Source organism: Portunus trituberculatus, chromosome 15 (genome assembly GCF_017591435.1).
Source record: "Portunus trituberculatus isolate SZX2019 chromosome 15, ASM1759143v1, whole genome shotgun sequence".
Classification (NCBI taxonomy): domain Eukaryota; kingdom Metazoa; phylum Arthropoda; class Malacostraca; order Decapoda; family Portunidae; genus Portunus; species Portunus trituberculatus.
Window position 1 is genome coordinate 5,331,372 of NC_059269.1, and position 17,257 is coordinate 5,348,628.

Here is a 17,257-nt window from a genome sequence, read left to right on the forward strand (position 1 = left end):
AATATGAAGGAGAGCATGAGTTTGAATTACACGGCTCATTATCTCCTAATCTTGACAATAGGACATTTATTGCAAGTTGCGACGGTTAATTATAGAGCTCCTCGTGTATTTTCTATGGGAAGCAACTCACAAAAGAACCTTGATCACGTCACAGCTTTATTCTCTAGAGATGAGTGGCTGATGTGTACCGAATTTTCCACCTTCGATCTTTATGGTTGTGTTAATGATATGTATCTCCAATTGTACAACAGAAATAGAAACAGTATATTATAAATTTCGTATCTACAATTGTACACCAGAAACAGTATATTGTAAATTTCGTTCACATGTATAAAAATGGGCAGTAAATATCATGCATTACCATATACATGAAAGACAAATCGCTTTATACAATCATACAATCAGAAGGTGAAGAGAAGAGAAGAGAAGAGAGAGAGAGAGAGAGAGAGAGAGAGAGAGAGAGAGAGAGAGAGAGAGAGAGAGAGAGAGAGAGAGAGAGAGAGAGAGAGAGAGAGAGAGAGAGAGAGAGAGAGAGAGAGACACATTACCACTTGGATTAAAAACATTAAATGGGAGACGAAAAGTGACAATCTGACATCCTGACATCACGATAATAGAAGCTTTGCAATCCCCGTCACCAGCTGGAGGGACTGCGGGGAGCGGGCATCTTTGGGGAGCCGCTGGGGACGCATCTTTTACTTCATTACTTTTCACCATCTCGCCTCCGAACAGCTGATTAGACGTGAGCATTACAATAACAAAGCACCAACGGAGATCGCCCTGGTGGAGACCCCTTCGCTTCACATGATTTCCCTAGTGCCGTCCCGATGATCTTTCCCTTAGCTTCACTAGTCTAAGTTGTTGTTATGGCTTATTCTATACCATCAGTACTATACAGTCCACCAAATTCACCGTTTCTAACCAACACTTCCCCACCAGTAATACCAGGCCCTCCACTTAATTTATCCACCACTCCCCCCATCAATAGCAGACCATCCACCATCTTCACCTTCACCATCTTAAGCCAACACTCCCCACCAGTGATAGCAGATCTTCCAGTTAACTTAACCACCACTACCCCGTCAGTACCAGACATTCCACCACCTTCACCCCTAACCAACATTCCCTAACCAGTAATACCAGATCCTCCACTTAAATTATCCACCACTCCCCGTCACAGCAGACCATCCACCTCCTCCACCACCTTCACCATCCCTAGCCAACACTCCCCCACCAGTAAATACCAGAGCCTCCACTTAACTCTTTCAGTATCATGACACATTTTCACATTCATTCCGGTTACTATTTGGTGATTTTATACAGCTTCAGAAACTTATGTGGGGATTGAAATAGTGAAGACTCAGACTATTAATCTTCTGACCTCCATAGATCCTTCCTAATGTAAATAAAATAATCTAATCATACGCAAAACTCATGGTAAAAATGCGTCCTGCAGTACTAAAGGGGTTAAACACCACTCCCCCATCAAAACTAGACCGTCCTCCTCCTCCACGCCATGTAATGCTCACTCCGGCAGCTACGATTACGAGGTGCTGGTCATAATCTTGGGTAATGAGAACATCCCTGCAAGAATCTACTTTTTATGTAAGAGGGGAAGCTGGCCAAGGGCAACATAAAACAGAAAAAAAGGCCCACTTAATTGCCAGTCCTCTTGCAGTACGAGAGAGTTAGCTACCCAAAAGGGATGTCTTGAAACCTCCCTCTTAAATGAAATCACGTAATAGGAAGTTGAAAATACAGAAACAGATAGAGAGTTCCTGAGTTTAGCAGAGAAAGGTATAAATGAATGAGAGTACTGGTTAACTCTTGCATTAGGGAGTTGGGCAGAGTGAGGGTGAGAGGAATTTGACGAGGTGTTCTATTAACATCTTCAATACTGGGACACATTTTTACCTTGAGATTTGTGCACGATTAGACCATTTTTCTGACATTAGGAAAGATCTTTGGAGGTTAAAAGATTAATGGTCACAGTCTTCACTATTTTAATCCCCCACATAAGTTTCTACACCTGTATAAAATCACAAAATAGTAAGAAGAATGAATATGAAAACGCGTCATAGTACTCTAGGGTATAAAGACAAGGAAGAAAAATGACTGCAATGTACACTTAAGATCACGTGTCGAGTATAACTTCCTGCGTTCACGGTCATGAGATTTATAAGTTTAAGTTTCGTTTCCGATACAAAGATACGACTGAAATGTTTAGACTTGACCTTATATTCTGTTCTTTCTTCAGTTTATTTTTCTTATTTTGAGGAAGCAAGGTTAATTTGTCTCTTGGTTTCCCTGTCCGATTGTTTGTCTATCTGTCTGTTGATTCAATGAAAAGGAAGAATTAAAAGGAACTGAGAATTTGTTAGAGTATATTTTTCCTTTCCATGTAATATTTTATCTGTCATCTCTCTCTCTCTCTCTCTCTCTCTCTCTCTCTCTCTCTCTCTCTCTCTCTCTCTCTCTCTCTCTCTCTCTCTCTCTCTCTCTCTCTCTCTCAAATCCTCTTTCCTATGAGTAACTCCTTCCTCGCCATCTCAATCTAACACCACCGTCACCATCTTGATCTCAGTTTAGCCGGGGAATCTCCTTCTTGACGCACCCAATCCTTCCCCACGATCAGCCAAGATTATTTCCGCTGGTTCAAAGTGTCGCGCCGAGTTTTCAGCGCTTGCGAAACATTCTACGACCCGACGCGAGGAGGAAGCAAGTCGTAAGGAAGTCAAAGGTGAGGGGGAAGGTGGGTAGAGAGAGAGGGAGAGCGAAACGAGAGAGAGAGAGAGAGAGAGAGAGAGAGAGAGAGAGAGAGAGAGAGAGAGAGAACAGGTCAGGTTGCTATTACTGCTGAGAGATTATGGGTAGAGAGGTGAAGGATTAACCTCTTCAGTACTGGGACACATTTTTACCTTGAGATTTGTGTACAATTATACCATTTTATTGACATTAGAAAGGGTCTATGGAAGTCAGAAGATTAATGGCCAAAGTCTTCACTATTCTAATCCTCCACATAAGTTTCTGAAGCTGTATAAAATCACCAAATAATAAGCAGAGTGAATATGGAAACGCGTCATGGTACTGAAGGGATTAAGGGGCGGAGGGGTGAAAGTAAAGAAGGAATGTTTGAAAGGCACAGATTCAAATTAATGTTTTTTTGGTGGGTACTAGTATGTTGGGGATGACAGAGGTGATGCACAGTAATATTTGAGAAAAGTTATCAAAAAGGTTCATGACAAAAAAAGAATATTTATTGGTACATCAGGAATTTCGGTGGAAAGGCTTACAGAAATCAACAACGACACTAATATAAATAATAATAATAATAATAATAATAATAATAATAATAATAATAACAATAATAAAACTACTACTCCTACTTCTACTACTACTGCAACTATTACTACTACTATTACTACTAATGTTTGGAATTGACATTACGAGTGAGTTTTATATGTGGAGGAAATCAGAATACTCAAAGATGGACGGACGGACACACACACACACACACACACACACACACACACACACACACACACACACACAAACACACACACTACTGGTATAACAGGGTAAAAACAGCTGTACAAGACATCTCTCTCTCTCTCTCTCTCTCTCTTTGTACACCCGGCATGAAGGACAGACTGCGGCACGTATGATGTCTCTAGGCCGCAGCAGTGCAAGCATTAAACAATGAGTTGACGTAATTTACATCATCCTTTCCTCCACGGTGACCTTTAGTCGAGTGGTGGCAGAGGATAGCGATGATAACAGTCACACTGCTCTAATGTAACCTAGTTCACGTGGGAACATTATTATATTGCTAGGTTAGATTAGGTTAGGCATAGTAATATTGATAATGACTGCAGACATAATTAAATACGAGGCCGCAAAACATTAACCAATTCTTCTTTACAGTGGCAGCAGGTGGCGGACATGACTTACTGCAGGAACGTGTGTTGGCGGTCTAGTTTTTAAGGAGGCAGTGAAAGGCGAGCACGAGTCTTACCTACCTGAGCTGCTCCAAGTCACACCAAAATTCGTTCTTTTTCTCCCCACCGGACTGGGTATCGGACCTTCAGGAATCGATATAAGTGGTCGCAGGTTTTGGCCGCAGCGTCGGCAGTCCAGTTTTCCTTCAGGTAGTATTTTGAATCACCTCCACTCACCTCACCCTCGACTCACTCACTCACCTTCATCATTTATTCTTCTCACTTTCATATTCCTTCCTTTTCTTTCCCATTCACTCACTCACTCACTCACTCACTCACTCACCTTCACCATTTATTCTTCCTACTTCCTTATCTCTTTCTTTCCTTTCCATTCAGTCACTTACTCACTCGCTCACTCACTCACTCACTCACATTCATCATTTTACTTTTTACTTTTTCTTATTCCTTTCTTTACCTTCACTCATTCACTCACTTTCAGCGTTTACTCTTTACTTTTCCTTATATCTTCCTTTCTCTTCACTCACTCACTCACTAACTCTCTTTCAGAATTTACACTTTACCTTATTTCTTCACTTAATTTCCCTCACTCACTCATTCACCTTCATAATTATTTCTTCACTATTCTTTATTGTTTTTATTTTCTCTTCACTCACAAACTCTTTCAGAATCTAACTTTACTGTCCCTTATTCCTTCCTTTCCCTTCCCTCCCTCACTCTCAGGATTTATTTTTCTTGCTCCCTTATTCATTCTTCTTCCTTCCCTCACTCACTAATTTTCCTCTCCTCCTTCCTTCCTTCTCTTTTACTTTCAGAATTTACTTTTCTTTTCTACTTCATTCATCATTTTCCCTTCTTCCCTCCTTTTATCCTTTCCCTTAATCATTCACTCGCATATTCTCTTTCATAATCTAGTTTCGATCGAGTGCACAGATTTAAAGAGTGCGTAAGAGTGAAGAGCTCGATCCGTCCCTATCTTTCTGACTGCACTCGTTCACTATCATCTCCACCCAGTACTTCTCGTTGTGCTGTAGTAAATGGCTAGAAAATATGAAAGAACACAAAGAAAAGACAAATATCAGCAGACATTTTGGCATACGAGATTTGTGACATGAAGATTGATATGAAAAGGAGAGAGAGAGAGAGAGAGAGAGAGAGAGAGAGAGAGAGAGAGAGAGAGAGAGAGAGAGAGAGAGAGAGAGAGAGAGAGAGAGAGAGAGAGAAATTCTGGTGGTGGGCTGAGGAACCTTTTTCCAGTTATTGGGAAATGACTCGCTTTCGACATTAAAAAGAAAATATATAATCCCATTTTCTGACACGATTGCCGAAGAAAAACAAAGAAAAATGAAGTATAAAAATTTACCAGCAATTAAGCGGACTTGAAATATTTAGTTTTTTATTGCTATTTCTTATCCAACTTGTAGAAAACCACTATCAAAATTAATAAGATAAGTTGGATAATGTTCTTACCTTTAATATACAAAAAATATATATTAAAACAACGCTTTTTCTGGACACATATAATAGAGATAATAATATGAACTTCAAGCCTATATCTAATGCAAAACCACTGAGTAAATCTAGTAACAAATTAGAAAAAAAAACACAATAAATATTAAGATAAGTTGGATGAGCTTCTCACTTTTAATATGCAAAAAACATATATTAAAACAACGCTTTTTCTGGACACATATAATAGAGATAATAATATGAACTTTAAGCCTATATCTAATTCAAAACCACTGAGTAAATTTAGTAACAAATTCATGAGGTCCTTAAAAACCTAACACTAAATATAAGACCATTAGTCCGCTTCACGAATCAAGTAAAGAGGGAGAATAACACGGAGAACAGCGAGAGAAGGGGCGAGGCGTACTGGGAGAGTGGCCACCAACACGTGGTCGGCGATGGAAGGGAGGACTGGAGGAGGAGGGGTCAGTCAGCTGTTACTCGCCACTCATTACAATCAATACTTCCTTCTCCTTCATATAAGCCTAACTGCAAGTCTCCGCTGGGTGTCTCTGCATCACTTACTGCCTCATCAACTCTCCTCTAAATGACTGGCTTCATCATGTCTCTCGCCGCTTCAGTCTTGCTTCGTTTGCTTTCCTCTACTGATATTTTTATGATAATTTGCTGATCTTGCTAATTCTGTGCCTCTTTTTCGTTCTGTGACCTTTACTTTCCCATTATCCTAATTCTGTCCATCCCTCTAATGCAAGACTTAATCAGTATTCTCACTTATTCATCCCTTTCAGGTAGATTCTCGAAATTCTTGCCCGTTTCTTTATTTTCGCCTTCCTATGACGCTTTCCTGGACGTTTCAAGACACTTATCTTCAGTTTTGGACACTTTTAATCTTTCTTTTGGGATAGGCACCTAAATTACCCATTTTTTTTTTCGGCCAGTGTCCTCTTACATGAAAAATGACTCTACTCTGCTTCTCCTCCTTCGCTACGTGCCCGCATCTGTTTTCTACTCCTCCGCTGCGCCATCTTGACATCTTCAACTGTAATGAGCATGTACGCATTTTAAGAGCCGGGAAATCTAAGGAGCAGGAGTTCAGGGAGTTTAGAGTATAGAAGTGGGTAACAGAAAGCGAGTTAACTTATAACGAGGAGGAGGAGGAGGAGGAGGAGGAGGAGGAGGAGGAGGAGGAGGAGGAAACAGCAGGAAGCGAGTTAGTTCATAACGAGGCGAAGAAGAGCAGGAGGATTTGCTTGATTGACTCAGCGCAACATTCTTGATTCTATAACGTGACTTTTAATGGCGCCAGACCTTCTGTTCCAAAACTTCAATACTTAACTGAAACTGAGTACTTGTGCAATGAATACATCACGACAAAGAAAAAAACAACAACTATGGACTCTTATTTTCTTGTTAAAAATTGTTCATATCATCAAGCGACTAATTTTCACATGGGAATTAGTCTGAGAGTGAACATTAGCACTTTCTTATAGGGATGGTTCTTCTTCCTAGGCTCAGAGGGAGAGGAGAAATGTCTATTGAATAAATCCATAGTACATGAGAACATACAAAAAAACATTACAAGAAAAGGTGCAAGAAACCAGACGCCTTCATGTGACAGTCATTTTAACAATACGTTATATTAGTTTTAACAATACGTCCTGAGCCAATGAACCAAAGCCAACAAAACATGACACCTTTGAAAATAAGTCCTTAAGAGAATATAACACACTTCTCAACCACAACTCCCAATCAATCACCAGATGAAAAGACTGCCCTTAAACACTAGTTGCCTTTTCCTCTTCCTAATACACCTATCATAGTAATTCTTCCTCCTCCCTTTGTCTCCCAGCACACCCATCACGAAAGGCACAAGGGCAGGCGACACGGCAACAGCCTATATTCTGAAACAATTGCGCCACACCTCGACTACTTTCAAGAGGCTTAAGTTGAAGTGAGACAGGTTTTTAAGACAAGCTTTATGGCTCTAGTGACAGATTAATAACATTTCTAAATCATTCATAGGAGAAACACTCTTGGGAACCCGGCTAATTATCTCTGTGGCCTTTAAAAATAGCCGTGACGAGAGAGCAAAGCGTTTCCGAATTCTGGCCAGTGTCACAGGGAGGATGGTAGTTTCAGGACAGACTTGCCTATCTGTGAACCGCGCGAGTACTGGTGTGCGGCACGGCCAAATAATTCATGCTCGCTTAGATTCTGTCTCCTTGCACGGGAAACTTCGATTAACAAGTTGAACGGTACTGCTCTAATTCCTTATCCCTTCAGTGTATGTATCCAGCAGTGTGGTGAGGTGTGGTGGATGTAGTGAGTGTGCACTTGTGTTGCCTCTCGAAGGAACTCGCTTCAGCCGTCAAAGTGTTATCAAATCCTTCAGTACCATGGCGCGTTTGCATATTCATTATGTTTACTATTTAGTGATTTTATCTTCAGAAACTCATGTGGGGGATTAAAACAGTGAAGACAGAGGCCATTAATCTTCTGATTTCCATATACTCTTCCTAATGTAAATAAAATGGTCTAATCGTACACAACTCTCAAGGTAAAAACGTGTCCTAGTATTGAAGGGATTAAAGCTTATTTCCTATGGGTATTTTCTTCACACGAGACATTATATGACTGAGGAAGAGAAGCAGGAGGGAACATAAGGAGGAAAGACTAATGTGAGCGTGTTTCGTCACTGTTCCGTTTCATGTGTTGGCAGCTGTTATCATTATTATTATTACAGTATTATTACTTTTACCGTTAGTTCTTTTTATGTTCATTTACACTGCGGGAAAGCTTATCGTTACACTCAGAGGTTATTTTTTACTATACATTAACGCTAAAATAGAACTGACATCCTCTCTCCACTAACAACGACTAATATCTAAAGTTCTATGTGGCGTAAACAAAACAGAAGCACGTGTTGTGTTCTACGAAGACGAGAGAGAGAGAGAGAGAGAGAGAGAGAGAGAGAGAGAGAGAGAGAGAGAGAGAGAGAGAGAGAGAGAGAGAGAGAGAGAGAGAGAGAGAGAGAGAGAGAGAGAGAGAGAGAGAGAGAGAGAGAGAGAGAGAGAGAGAGAGAGAGAGACTCAGAAACTCCTAGATCCATTGATGAACACAAGCAAGGAAAGAGACTCAAGACACATGCAGCTGGAGTAGATGAGAGGAGGTGGCGCTGACATTCAAGTAACATTAGGCTATATGGCAGCGGCGGCTCACGGCACCACGACTCACAAAGGCGAGCTAAGGAAGTTGATCCACACATTCATAGTACAAGGGTGCCATGTCTCCTGGAGAAGATCCTGGCCATACCTCACCACGCCTTGCTGGTTTCAAACACACTCTACTACACACACCCCGGTGCACAAAGCTCCCCCTGCCTGGACACCGAGACGGAAAAGAAAGGAAGAAATAAATAGCGCGCACTCCTCACCGTCAGTATTGTGCGAGGCCTGGACAGTGGAGCGTGTTCCCTTATACCTCTTCCTTGATCCAGCCGCCACCGCCACGTCGATGCCTCCACGCGGGTCTTTTATCTAATACGGATGGTGATGAGCGGTGTGAGGTGCGATGGTTCAAGACGTGGCGTTGTTATGGTGATGCTGGTGGCTACGCTGGTTGTTATTGTCATAGCTGGTGGTGTTGTTGTTGGTGTTATCGTTATTAAGATTATTTTCATTAGTGGTGGAAAGGATGTGCTTCAACTCTCTTTCACTGTATTTAGTATCTTCTTAAGTGTTTTGTTTTCTGACGGTCTATTTGTTGACATGCTTTTCTAAGGAGACTGTCTGCAAATTAGACAGTTTGAGATCGGAAGAAAATGCCAAACACTGTCGAACTGAATGCAGGAGGAGGTCGCTGTCAGAGGAATGCTTTCACAACCTTCGCCTTTTCGTGCGTGGATGACGGTCAAAGATCCGGAAGAGAGGAGAAAACCTGTTAATTTGTCGCTTCCAGAAAAACGAGACGAAGAAAAAAAATAAAAAAAGATTCTAAACAGACGTCGATCAAAACAGAAAAAAGGAAAAGAGTTCTATAGTTTGATAGTAAAATTAATGAAAGAGTGAAAATATTAGTTGACTCTTAGATTAGGGAGATGAACAGAGTAGGTGTGAGAGTAAAGACAATGTTTCATACTGCGCTGGATTACGTAGTGCAGTTCATTATCACGCACAATCTCGCGAGGGTCAAAAGATCAGCTGCTGTTTGTTCTTCCTTTGGTGTTCATTTGTCTTCCATCTTTTCTACGCTATATAAAAAAGAAAACTATGATGAAAATACGCGAGTTCTTCCTATATAATAAAAATCAACCCAGCATTACAGCTAACTCATTACTGACGTGCTCTAGGAAACGGTTACAAGGCGTCACAGTAATTAACAGCGGCACGTAATATGAAATAGCGGAGATGAATCTTGGCTTTCTTTCCTTTGCTTCTTGGAATGATGTGCCGGAACTGAAGGCTGACAAATATAAAAACGTTAATTCATATAAATACATACATACATACAATTAATCCATATTTGAAAAGCTATCTTGATTAACAATTCAAACTCGTGTGTGTGTGTGTGTGTGTGTGTGTGTGTGTGTGTGTGTGTGTGTGTGTGTGTGTGTGTGTGTGTGTGTGTGTGTGTGTGTGTGTGTGTGTGTGTGTGTGTGTGTGTGTGTGTGTGTGTGTGTGTGTGTGTGTGTGTGTGTGTGTGCCAAACACCTGGTAAAATATACGTGATTTTTAGTAATGAAGATAATAATGAGTTATGAAAATTAATTAACAGAGGGACAATTTATTCTGCTTGAGCCTTGATGACATAAAAGTTGAATTAAATCTCTTCATGACCCAATTAAAGACTCATAAACGATGGAGTGAAGGAAGGAAGGAAAATAATGCGTGCTGAGGGGACATTTTTGCCTTCTCTTATTATTCCTTCTACGTCATCCAGCGATTTGTCTTAAACATTATGAAATTTTCTCTGTAATTCATTTTCTTGACATCCATCTCCTGCACTCGTACATTTTACTACATATACTTTCGCTAGGACGGTGTCAATGTGTTTCTTTCTGCCAAATTCCCGTAAACACAGAACATTATAAAATTCTCTCTGTAATTCATTCTTTTCTTGACATCCACCTCATACACTCGTACATTCTGCTACAAATACTTTCGCTAGGACGGTGTCAATGTGTTTCTTTCTGCCAAATTCCCGTAAACACAGAACAAATGATGATTTAAACGTTTATTTTCTTCTGTAATATTTTTCTTGTGCTTTCCAATCCTCTTATATATTCATGATGGTACTGTGAGTCTAGTTTTTCTACGTTATTGTTTTTAGTTTACTTTCTTACGTTTCTATTCTATCTAAAGCCTCTATTGGACTTCAAATTTTCAGGTCTTATTATGTATTTTAATGATAGTGTTGTGTCATTTTCAGTTTTTACAGTTCCATATTCTTTTATTTTTCGTTTTTAGTTTTTCTGAAATAATTATTTTTGGCCGGTTTTGTCAGTAACGCTACACGATTTCTCTCTCTCAAGTCTTACCAAGTACCCTTTGTAGTTCTACGGTGTTTTCAGTTTTCTAGTTACTTTTGTTGTTCTAGTCTTTCAAGTGACTCCAGATACTTTTTTTTTCAAAGTTTTCTTAGTAGATCTACAAGATTCCAACGTTTATTTATTTAATTTATTTCTTATTTTTGAGTTTCTTATTTGTCACAGTTAAGTTTCCAGTCTCAGAATTCTCCTCGTAACAGTATTTTCACCATCCATCTTACTTTACATTTGATAGTATTATATTGATAATCTTTCCTTTCCAATTTTTAAGTTATTTTTCTAGTCTAGATATGTTCCTCAATTCTCAGTATTCCTATCACTCATCTCAACAAATATTTGACAGTTTTACAATATTTCAAGTTTTTTCTAGTCTTTAAGTTGTCTAATGTTTGTAGTCATCTGAATTCCGAATATTTCAGTCACTCAAGATGAACATCAAATCCACATTACGGTATCGCAGTTTCCAAAATTTCAATCAATCAACATCCTCCTCTTGAACTGCTTTTCCCCTCCTTAAGACACCAAGCCACCACCTCTTTTTTCCTTCCTTACCTCTTTAACCACAGCTCAACTTCTTCCTCGGCATCCTGCTCACCGTAAACTTCCCCAGACCCTCCTCGTCATCTCCCCCACACCTCTTCCTCCTCCATACCATCCTTATTACCCCCTTCCTCCTCCACCTCCTCCTGAAGTCGACATTTTCCACCTTTTCTTGCGTGGGTCATCACTGCCTGGGTCACGTCCTGCCCCTGATACCCCCCACCCACCCAATGTCCTCCTTCCCCGCGCCATCTGATTGGTTCCCGAGGTGCCTCACGCTGGAGAAAGGCAGGGGCTGTGGGAGCTGAGCCGAGGCGAGACGAGAAGCAGAGAGAGGAGAGGAGAGATGTGAGAGCTTCTGCCACTGCGCTCTGGGAAAGAAAAACCACACACACACACACACACACATACAACGAGGTGCAATACAACAGTTGTGAGTTTATTTTTACAGTGGAATGGCGGTTTTTTGGGGAGAACTTGCAGTTGATGAGGTGGCACAAAGAGAGAGAGAGAGAGAGAGAGAGAGAGAGAGAGAGAGAGAGAGAGAGAGAGAGAGAGAGAGAGAGAGAGAGAGAGAGAGAGAGAGAGAGAGAGAGAGAGAGAGAGAGAGAGAGAGAGAGAGAGAGAGAGAGAGAGAGAGAGAGATATTATCGTCTGCAATCTTCCGAGGGTTTCGAATATTCACCAGTTAGGATAGACTTAATGGCAAATGTAGTTTATATATTGCAGTTAAACATTTGCACCACACACACACACACACACACACACACACACACACACACACACACACACACACACACACACACACACACACTAACACTTACAAGAAGCCTTTTTTTCTCTCCCCTTTTTTCTTTGTATAATAATTAGTTATGATTTTTTCCCTCACACTGTAACTATTTGTTCCATGGGGTTCTTCAACTTTCATCACCTCATACACTGTTCACATTCGTATAAGAGAAATATAGAACTCATGTGTTTTCTGTAAAGGTGACACTGTTCTGAGTCTTGACGCGTCGTGGCTGTGTACTAGTATGAGATTCAGTACTGATTTAGCATTTTTTTTCACAATTAATCCTTTGACTGCCACTTGGTACACCTTTCCTTAACTGCCAATCCCTCTGAGACTTCTTTTTACTTGTTCTGTAGCCACATCCAATCTTTAAACTGGGAATAAATTGCAACATGTATTCGTTTTCATTGCTAACTTTTTTGATGCTTATAAAGACTTCACTCATGGCTTACGTGCGCATTGAGGGGCTTAATGGTATTCCAGAGCAACCTACAGGGAATATAAGGAGAAAAAGATAATAATAATAAAAGAAGAAGAAGAAGAAGAAGGAGAAGAAGAAGAAGAAGAAGAAGAAGAAGAAGAAGAAGAAGAAGAAGAAGAAGAAGAAGAAGAAGAAGAAGAAGAAGAAGAAGAAGAAGAAGAAGAAGAAGAAGAAGAAGAAGAAGAAGAAGAAGGAAGTAGAAGAAGAAGAAAGGAAGAAAGAAATAAAGAAATAAATAAAGAAAGAAAAAAGAAGAAGAAGAAGAAGAACAACAACAAAATACAGAAATGAAGAACAACAATAACAACATCACCATCATCACCACCACCACCACCAACAACAATAACAACAACAATAACAACAAAACAACAAGTCTAATACTGCACAACATGAACAAAAATAAACCAAACCAAACAAAAACCACTCGTAGATTGAGTATAACAAATAATAATAATAATAATAATAATAATAATAATAATAATAATAATAATAATAATAATAGTAATAATAATAATAACAATAGAGAACAAGTCAAGTAGGGCAAAGTCAAGAAATAAAGGCCAGAATTCAGAGATGAGCGAGACCGTCTGTTCCTCTCCTGGCCTTGATGCCTCTCCAGGGCTCCTCAACCACGTGGTCCCTTGAGGTCTCCTGCACCCGCCCTCTTTTAATGTCCTCCGTGGTCCTTTCTCAGTCTCATGTGGCTTCCTCCAGCTTCCCGTCTCCTTGTTTTTGTTCTTTTTCTTCGTAATTGTGAGGTATTATTGCTTTTCTTTGTGTATTGTCACCATTTTTGAGATATTTTGTCTTCTCATATATTCTCGAACTTTTCATATCTGTCTTGTTCGTTTCCTTCGTAGCAGTGACATATTTTTGTTATTCTTGTATTGTTACCATTTTGAACTTTTTTTCCTTGTTTTTTGATGCTTCCTCAAATTTTCCGTGTCCGTGTTTTGTTCTTTTCCTTCGTAAGTATGATGTATTATTTATTTTCTTTCTTTATTGTCACTATTTCGAGATACTTTGTCTTCTCGTACCTTCTCAAAGTTTCCATGTCCTTGTTTTCTTTTTCTTTTCCTTAGCAGCATTGACATATTATTGCTTTTCTTCCATTGTCATTATTTTGAACCTTTTTCTTGTCTTCTCATTCTTCATCAAATTTTCCGTGTCCGTTTCGTGTTCTTTTCCTTCGTAGCAGTGACGTATAATTTCTTTTCTTTCTCTACTGTCACCATTTCGAGATATTTTGTCTTCTTGTACCTTCTCAAACTTTCCGTGTCTCTACCTTGTTCTTTTCCTTCGTAGCAATGAAGAATCATTCCACTTCTTTTTGTATTTCCACCATTCTGAGCTATATTTGTCTTCTCATACTTCCTAAAACTTCACGTGTCCTTGTTTTTGTTCTTTTACTTCATAGCAGTGACGCATTATTTCATTTCTTGCATTGCCACCATTTTAAGCTTCTATAATTCTGTCTTCCGATACTTCCCCAAACTTCCCGTATCCCTTTGTATCAGTGACGTGTTACTTCATTTCTTGCATTGTCACCATTTTGAATACTTCTTCAAACTTTCCATGTCTTTGCTTTGTTCTTTTCCTTCGTAACAATGAAGAATTATTCCCCTTTATTTTGTATTATCACCATTCTGAGCTTCTGTATTTGTCTTTTGATTTGTATTTGTCTTTCTTCTCCTTCGCAGCAGTGACATATTTTCGTTCTCTATTGTCACCATTTTGAGGTATTTTGCCTTCTGATACTTCCTCAAATTTTCCGCGTCCTTGTTTTCTTCTCTTCTTGGTAGCAGTGACGTATTACTTCGTTTCTTGTATTGCCACCATTTTACACTTCTATATTTGTCTTCTGATACTTCCTCAAATTTTCCGTGTCTTTGTTTTCTTCTTTTCCTTCGTAGTAGTGACGTATTATTGCTTTTCTTTCTCTACTGTTACCATTTCGAGATATTTTGTCTTCTCATACATTCTCAAACTTTCCGTGTCTCTGCCTTGTTCAAATGTCTATCTTCGCTGAGCAAACAGTACCTCAGTCACTTCAATTCCATCTCTTTTAGAAAACCATGCAGTGTCCCGTTGCCTTTTCTAAGTTTTGGTGGCCCGTCTCAGCCTCTTCCCTGCACTATTTCGCAGCCTCGTATGATCTGTAACCTAGTGTGGGACATTGTACCGCCCCGTGTGGCCACTTAAAATCCTCCATGGTATGTTTTAGTCCCTCGTGGGTCCTCTGTGTCCCCTGAAAGTCTCGTGTGACCTTTTATAGCCTCCTAAATCCTCCCGTAGCCTACAGTCGCCTCCAAGAACTCCTCAATTTTCGCCTTCCTGCCCCTCAAGTTACCTGCTGCTCCTTCTCCTTTCGCCGTTTTCTTAGAGTCAGGGGTTGGCGCCATGCACGGGTCTCCTTCAGTATTTGTATCCTCTGTGACCAGTCCTTTGCAGTTGTATCGCAATTCTATTCTTCCATCTCACTCTCTTCTCTCTTCAACTGTTAATTTTTTTTTTTTTCTAATCAGTTCCTGGTATACTCTTGTTATAACTAGATCGTGACCAAACCATTTACTTTTTTAACTTATAACTTCCGTAATGCATTTCACTTCCATTCTTCTCACTCATTCTGTACAAGTTCTTTCAATGATACGCCCATTCTGCTTTTTCAACATTCTTCATCTCCTCTCCTGTTGCTCCAAAGCCTTGCAATTATAGGAGGAATACGGTCTATGCTATTTGTAATTCTTACGTTCTTTCAAATGCTGTGGCTTCTCAAGTGAAAAAATGATGAAGTGTAAGTCTAAAGTATACTTTCAAAAGACATTACTGACATTAAAAAGAAAGAACTGATTAGTTAGAACCTCTTAGTACTGGTAATTAAGTGCTTATTCGTGAAAACCACCCAAAGGCTACTTAAAAAAATGAACGTGTCATGACACCATCAGCAACCAAAGACTTTAAATAACATCCATTTGCCATAAGTTCGGAATAAACACAGTGAAGTACCAGTTTTCCTTCACGTGATCAGAGGCTAGGCAGCGCCCACGCCGAGACCGAGCACTGTGGAGCTTGATACACAACAGACACCCGCGCATTCTATCCCATCCCTCATTAAAATGCAGGACGAAGAGTCTCCTACTTGAGAGTATCCCCTGAAGACTTAATGATTTGGTCCCGCCGAGAGTTGGAGCTTTACATCAGACCTCGGCACAGTGTGGGGGAGGAGCGGGCCTTTGCGGGACGGGGCGGGGCGGGGCAGGTAGGGTGGGTGAAGCAAGGACAGGGTCGGGGAGGTGATGGTGGGCTAAAGAACGGGTCTGGGAGAGAGAGTGAAGGTGAAAGAGGGAAAGAGAAAGGGAATACAAAAAATCTTTCTTTTAACTCAGTATTAGTGATAATGTTTATAGTGTGTGTGTGTGTGTGTGTGTGTGTGTATGTGTGTGTGTGTGTAATTCACTGTATGATCTGCTGCAGTCTCTGACGAGACAGCCAGACGTTACCCTACGGAACGAGCTCAGAGCTCATTATTTCCGATCTTCGGATAGGCCTGAGACCAGGCACACACCACACACCGGGACAACAAGGTCACAACTCCTCGATTTACATCTCGTACCTACTCACTGCCAGGTGAACAGGGGCTACACGTGAAAGGAGACACACCCAAATATCTCCACCCGGCCGGGGAATCGAACCCCGATCCTCTGGCTTGTGAAGCCAGCGCTCTAACCACTGAGCTACCGGGTGTGTGTGTGTGTGTGTGTGTGTGTGTGTGTGTGTGTGTGTGTGTGTGTGTGTGTGTGTGTGTGTGTGTGTGTGTGTGTGTGTGTGTGTGTGTGTGTGTGTGTGTGTGTGTGTGAAGATTCTCTATCAGTTACTTTCTAAATTCTGATTTGACATTGCACTGTATTTAAGTTTTCTGGTAAAAATCTCTCTCTCTCTCTCTCTCTCTCTCTCTCTCTCTCTCTCTCTCTCTCTCTCTCACAGTCCCGCCACACAACTTTAGCCTCGCCTCCATACCGTACCAGTGTTGCATGTCCCTTCATTCACGTGACGTCACTCGGCTATTCCATCACATAACTCTTAATCAGCTGCACACTTCCCCTTCCTCTCACCTGTTTCCTCATCGTAACAAACGCTATAATAAATTCATCATCGCTGGCTGCACGGAGGAGAGGACAGAGGAAGGGAAAAAGGTACATAATATAGGAACCCACGTCACTCATCTTAACGTGTTCCTGGAGACGTGTTTCATCTTCCGGAGAGGCGATCTAGGGACGTGTCTTTAGCCTCACGCCGCCTAGACCAAGCTGGTGATTCCTGCGCAGATTGAGTGCCTGTGATGAGGTGTCCAAGATTTCCTCACTTCCTTACAGCCTTCGTGGTCCTCAAGTGTAACGAGCTTAGTGTAGTGTGAGGCGTGGAGGAAATAGAAGGGTGTGTGGCGGCTGGTTAGTCTGGGAGATGCATGGAGT

The 17,257-nt window shown here is 40.7% G+C and overlaps 1 protein-coding gene across 3 annotated transcripts in view; it reads left to right on the forward strand.

The window, feature by feature from the left end:
• LOC123504138 overlaps positions 1-17,257 on the forward strand; it is a 264,226-nt gene that overhangs the window by 57,911 nt on the left and 189,058 nt on the right. Inside the window, exon 2 of one of the 3 annotated variants that reach the window (XM_045254465.1) lies at positions 3,925-4,148. The exons of the other annotated variants lie outside the window; for them this stretch is intronic. The gene's annotated coding sequence lies outside the window, so the exon portion shown is untranslated. The remainder of the gene's footprint in view (positions 1-3,924; positions 4,149-17,257) is intronic. 3 annotated transcript variants of the gene reach the window in all.